This window comes from Jaculus jaculus, chromosome 3 (assembly GCF_020740685.1).
Source record: "Jaculus jaculus isolate mJacJac1 chromosome 3, mJacJac1.mat.Y.cur, whole genome shotgun sequence".
Taxonomy (NCBI): Eukaryota; Metazoa; Chordata; class Mammalia; order Rodentia; family Dipodidae; genus Jaculus; species Jaculus jaculus.
Window position 1 is genome coordinate 30,874,504 of NC_059104.1, and position 6,729 is coordinate 30,881,232.

General features: G+C 40.8%; 1 pseudogene; it reads left to right on the plus strand.

Moving 5' to 3' along the window:
• The first annotated feature begins 3,108 nt into the window (after nucleotides 1-3,108).
• Nucleotides 3,109-3,312, plus strand: LOC101617361 (annotated as a pseudogene).
• The last annotated feature ends 3,417 nt before the right edge of the window (nucleotides 3,313-6,729 follow it).

Below are 6,729 nucleotides of genomic sequence, written 5' to 3' on the forward strand. Positions count from 1 at the left end.
AAGCTGACTATGGTCCTTTGAATGGATGTCCCCCAGTTGATTTAGGGGTAAAGCTTGTGATTTGGAAATCCAGCTGCCTGGCTGGAGGAGGTGTCACTGAGGGTGGGTCCTAGGGTCCAACCCTAAGGTGTGGGGATGAATCTGGAATTCCACTCTAAAGATATGCAAAATGCTTGTGCTTTGCCTGGAGTTCCTGAAAAGGGCTTGCTTGTCTTTTCATGTTGGCTTTTTCTCTCTGCTTGAATCTGAAAAGGGGTGGGGGGCGGGGAACTCTGTCATTATGGAACTTCCCCTGAATCTGTAAGCTTCAAATCCATCTTCCTCCCATAAACTGTGTCTGGTCTGGAGGTTCATTAAGGTGACCTGAGGCTGTCTCCTACACTGGCCCAGGTTTGATTCCCCAGTACCCACCCACATAAAGCCAGATGAACAAAGCGGTACATGCATCTGGAGTTAATTTGCAGAGACAATAGGCCTTGGTATGTCCATTTATTCTCTCAAATAAATAAATTTTTTTTTTTTTTTAAAAAGTTTATTTGCAAGCAGAGAGAGAGAGTGAGTATGGGTGCTCCAGGGCCTCCAGCCACTGCCAATGGACTCAAGATGTATGTGTCCTTTGTGTATCTGGCTTACTTGGGTCCTGGGGATTTGAAACCAGGTCGAAGGCTTTGCAGACAAGTGCCTTAATGATGAGCCATCTCTCCAAACCAAATAAATATCTTTTTTAAAAGAATTTGTTCCATACACCTCAGAAGACACCCAGAGTAATGGATGCAATATGTCTCTTGTTTTGTGAAAAGTCATCTTAGGTCAAATATATATGACATAATTCAAAGTTATTTTTGGTTTCTGAACTACTAAAAGTCATTGAAGGAAGACAGGGAAAATTTGTGAAACATGTACTTTTTCTTCCACCCACAATCTATTTGCCAACCTCAGAGAAGTTAAAATATCAGTTCAAAAGTCTGTTTTTATGGAATGTTGATGCTCTGCCTCTTTGGAGAAAAATGTTTCTCTTTGTCTAGCAAATAACAAATAAGACATATGGACATAGAATGGAATTTCAAAGGAGAAAGTGTGGGGGGGAGGGAGGGAATTAACATGAGATTTTTTTTTTATAATCATGGAAAATGCTAATAAAAAGTAAAAAAAAAAAGAAAGAAATATGGATGTGAAAGGCCCAAGAATTCAGAAGCCCAGAAATACTATCACGCTCCAAAGGGAGCTTAAGCGGGCCCCTGCATACCTCAAACTCCAGGCTTTACTCTCTGTTGGAAGCAAGTAAAGAATCCCTCTTCTCATTATATCAGAGCCCGCTCCTAATATAAAACTAGGTAAAAAGGGCATGAGATAGCCCTCAAGGATGGGAAATGAGTAATGAAGTGAACCACTTATTTGGTTTCTATAAATAGCTTGCACCATAAGCCTTAATAGCCCACACCGTAAGCCTTAGTAGCTCGCACCATAAGCTGTAGCAGCCTGCCTCAAACCACCAAGGTCATAGGAGGCTGATACCATACTCTGCTACCCCCACCTAAGGACCTGCACAAATGCTGACCTCCAAGGTCATAGGAGACTGGTACCACACTCTGCTACTCCCACCCAAGGACCTGCACAAATGCTGACCACCAAGGCCATAAGAGACTGATTGGTCCACGAGGGGCTTGAACAAATTAAACTAATTGGGAAAATAAATGGCCAAACTTTTCAGAATTTTTTAAAATTTTTATTAGCATTTTCCATGATTATAAAAAAAATCCCATGGTAATTCCCTCCCTCCCCCCAACCCTTTCCCCTTTGAAATTCCATTCTCTCTCATATTATCTCCCCATCTCAATCATTGTACTTACGTATCTACAATATCAACCTACTAAGTACCCTCCTCCCTTCCTTTCTCTTTTGAATGAACTATTAAGACAAATTAAATTTAGAATGTCTATAATATAAAATACCAATATGAGCCAAAAGAATTTTTAAATATACTTTATAGTACTAATAGCTAGAATTTATAATAAATATCATTCTTTTAAAAAATATTCATTTTTATATTTATTTTATTTATCCATTTTGGGAGAGAAAGTGAGAGAGAGGCAGATAGAGAGAATATGCACATCAGGACATCCAACTGCTGCAAATGAACTTCAAAATCATGCACCCTATTGTGCATCTGCCTTACGTGGGCACTGGGGAATTAAACCTGGGTCTTTAGGCTTCACAGGCAAGTGCCTTAAATGCATACCTATCTTTCCAGCCTGGCAAGAAACATCTTTCTGATTTAAGACATTTGAAACTTGTTAGAAGTAGACTGGCCTGGTAAGATGGATCAGCATTTAAAGACACTGCTGGGAAACCCTGTCAGTCTGGGTTTGATTTCCCCAGTACCCACATAAAGCCAGATGCACCAAGTGCTATATGCATCTATAGTTGATCAAGAGGCCCTGGCATGCCTGCTCTCTCTCTATTTCCCTCTCTTTCTCTCTTTGTGCTCAAAAATAAATTAACAATATATTAAAAAAAGAATAAGAGAGCAATATGTTTTACCTATTATTTACTAACCTCCAAATTCTCTTAGAAACAAACTACAAAATATCAATAAAAGCAATAATACTTTCATATAGCTTTATTTATATTTATTTATTTGAGAGAGAGAGAGAGAGTATGGGTACACCAGGGCCTCCTGCTACTGCAAATGAACTCCAGATGCATGTACCACTTTGTGCATCTGGCTTTATGTGGGTACTGGGCAATCAAACCCAGACTTCCAGGTTTTGCAAACAAGAGCCTTTTAACTGTGGAACCATCTCTCCACCTCTCATATGACTTTAATCGCTAGGCCAAGTAATTGTAAGGGGAAAAAAAGCAAATTAAATCAAGCTATTCATCAGCATGGCTACTATAAAAATAAAACAAAGAGTGATAGCTAGGAGGTGAGAATAGTCTCCGTGGTCTACACCCCAGGGTGCTCTCTGCACCCAAGTTGCCCAGAGAGTTCCCTCTGTAGGTTGGAGTCAAGATCTCAATCATCCTGATAATCCAAGTTGGATTCTAAATGCTGCAAGAAAAAGACCAGAGTTTTCAGGAAAAAGTGCTATATCCAACAGTCTACATATGGCAGGAGTGAGGTCAATGTTCCAGGAAGTTCTTCCAAAACAAGGGCAGTTGTCTGTGGGAGATGTAACCACAATGGTGATGTGTTAACGCAAACTTTTGCCCTTACAATCTTTGACTCTGGAGAAACTGGAGAAAATGCAGCTAGCAGCACAAGGCACAGTTCACCAGTGGGAAATGGCAGAAAAAGAAAATGGCACATAACCCACTGACACCTTAGGGAACACCTACCTACCTTACCTGTTAAAAACTAGAGAATGTTCTGTATGCAAAAGTATTTGGTAATAAAAACGGATATTCATATAATTTTAAAACAAAACAAAAATAACAAATCTTAGCCAGGATTAGGAGACATTGGATCACTTGTGTGTTACTGCTGGGATGAGAAAGTAGAACAGCTTGCTGTGGCAAACAGTATACAGCTTCTCGAAAATTAAAAATACAATGTTCATATTATGCAATCCTCGGTATATACTCAAAAGAAATGAAAGCAGAACCTACACCTATGTTCAAGACAGCAAAATTCAAATATATTCCTCCATATTGTGTACAGATACATTTCATATATACAAATACATGCTGCAATATTACACAGCCTGAAGGGAAGAAAATTCTGTCACATGCTACAACATGGTTGAACACTGAGCACAAGACGCTAAGTGAAATCAGTCACACATGAAAAGACAAATACTGCATGATTCCATTTATATGAGGTAAAGTAGTCAAAGTCATAGAGACAGAGGGCCATGGCAGCTGCCAGGAGTGGCAGGGAGAGAAGGGGAAGGGAGTTATTATTCATTAGAATAGAGCCTGGCTGTGTAACAAGTTCTGCTGAAGGATGGTGGTGATAGTTGCACAATACGAATGTACTTAAGACCATTGAACTCTACACTTAGTATGGTAAATTGTATGTTACACGTCTTTTAGCACAATAAAAAACTGGAGGGAAAAAAGTACAATTTGCAACAGAAAACAAGCCTTTTGTATAAAGGACAAGACAAAATAGGTTAATAAAGATTTAGTACACTTGGCCAGGTATGGTGGTGCACACCTTTAATCCCAGCACTCGGGAGGCAGAGGTAGGAGGATCACTGTGAGTTGGAGGCCAGCCTGGGACTACATAGTGAATTCCAGGTCAGCCTGGGCTAAAGTGAGTTCCTACCTCAAAATATATATATATATTTAGTATACTTGTTTGCAAATCCAGTGTGAATGCACAAGTAAATCCCAGCATATCTGGAAGAATAAGGTTTTCACATCTTTTTTTGTAACAGAAAGCTGGAAAAAACTATGCTGCATGCAGCTCTATGGGAGGCAGAAGTCATCAGCAGTAAGAACAGTGGACACTGCAAGTTTTCCATTGAGCCAGCCAAGCCAAATGACCCAATGAGTGCAACAGTGGCATATGTCATGGGGGAAACCAAGCACTAATTGGACTGGAGGCCGGCTCCACAGGAGGGAATACGTGCCTGGTACTGAAAGCCTATGGTGGGGGAGGTCATGAGTCCTAGGGGTCTCATATTGTCTGGCTAAATGCATACTTTATGCTCACCAAACTGCCCAGTAAACACTTATGTTAATGTTCATACATACATATTAATGCTACTCTCACCTTTGGTTAGAGAAGCATGTCTTTTCAGATGCTGGTGACCAATGGGATGACTCCGAAGGCACCACGGTGCTGAGAGGAGAACGCAGAGGAGTGCTCAGGACTGAAACACCTCTATCACACCTTCCAAGGCTCAGGGCCCATTGCAGAAGAGGTGGTGGAAAGAATGGAAAAGCCAAACGAAGGGTAGGACTGCTTACGATGCACTCTTCCAGACACAAACTGCCCTCAATATTCAAGACCTCACAGTGCCTAGTACTACCTGCACAAGACCATCATAATAGGAGGAAAAGATGATGACATCAAAATAAAAGAGAGACTGAGAGAGGGAGGGGATATGCTGGGAGAGTGGATTTTTGAAGGGAAAAGTGGGGAGGAAAGGGAATTATCATGGTTTATTATCTATAACCTTGGAAGTTACCAATTTAAAAATGTTTTAAAAAAATCATCATGGGCTTCGTGGTTAAGGCACTTGCCTGCAAAGCCTAACAATCCAGGTTCAATTCCCCGTTTCCCACATTAAAAGCCAGATCTATAAAGTGGTGCATGCACCTGAAGTTCATTTGCAGCGGCTAGAGGCCTTGTGCCATTCTCTCTGTTTCTCTTCTTTCTCTCTGCTTGAAAATAAATTAATAAAATTATTTTCAAAATGATCATGAAAACATAAAAAGGTTGTGGATAAATATCTGCTCCGTTGGGAGGGAATCAACTGACTCAGCCTGTTCACAGGTCAGAAGTACCAACAGAAGAACGGAGGGACGATGGATTGTGAAACTTTCGACCTACTTAGCACAAAAGTTCAGCAGCAAGGATGGGCAGAGAAGACTTTCTATTCCATGGGGGACAGGGCGGATTTACTGTATGCATTGGAAAGAGAAAAATAAAGAAAGGAAACTCCTATGAGCCAAGGGTACCCAACAAAACCAGAGCAAGAAACAGCTCAATTCAGACTCGGTCTTCATGAAGTGTGCATATAAACCTGAGTTATAGTTTTTTTTTTTTATATAAATATGTTTATTCATTTCTCTCTCCCTTTCTGTCTGACTCAAATAAAAATAAATAAATAACATTTAAAAAATAAATATCCAGAGCTGAAGAGATGGCTTGATGGTTAAGTACCCCCAGGTCCAATTCTCCAGGTCCCACGTGAGCCAGGGACACAGGTGGCGCATGTGTTTGGAGTTCGTTTGTAGTGGCTAGAAGCCCTGGCACACCCATTCTTGCTCTCTCTCTCTCTCTCTCCCTCCCTTTCTGCCTGTCTCAAATAAAAATAAATAAATAAATAACATGTTTATCCATGTATGAGAGAGAAAGACTATGGGTGTGCTGGGATTTCCTGCCACTGCAAATGAACTCTAGATACATGCACCACTTTAAACGTAGGGCTTTACATGGGTACTGGGGAATTAAACCCAGGCCTTCAGGCTTTGCAAGCAAGTGCCTGTAACTGTTGAGCCCTATTTCTAGTCCCCCACTATATTTTATGTTTTAGTCTGAAGTCATTTGCAAACTGAATTTATGAACTCTGAAAATTTGTCCACTTCCCAAAAGAAATGAAACTTAAAGTATTAGACTTAAAAGTGGCCTTTTGAGCAGGGTATGATGGCACACACCTTTAATCCCAGCACTTGGGAGGCAGAGGTAAGAGGATCACTGTGAGCTCAAGGCCACCCTGAGACTACATGGTGAATTCCAGGTCAGCCTGGGCTAGAGGGAGACTCTATCTCAAAAAAACAAGTAAAAAAAATAATGGACTTTTGAAAATAAAATATTGGAAATTTTGAAATTTTAACTTACATTCTTTTTTTAAAAAAATTTTAATTTATTTATTTGAGAGTGACAGACAGAGAGAGAAAGACAAATCGAGGGAGAGAGAGAGAATGGGCGCGCCAGGGCTTCCAGCCTCTGCAAACGAACTCCAGACGCATGTGCCCCCTTGTGCATCTGGCTAACGTGGGACCTGGGGAACCGAGCCTCGAACCGGGGTCGTTAGGCTTCACAGGCAAGCACTT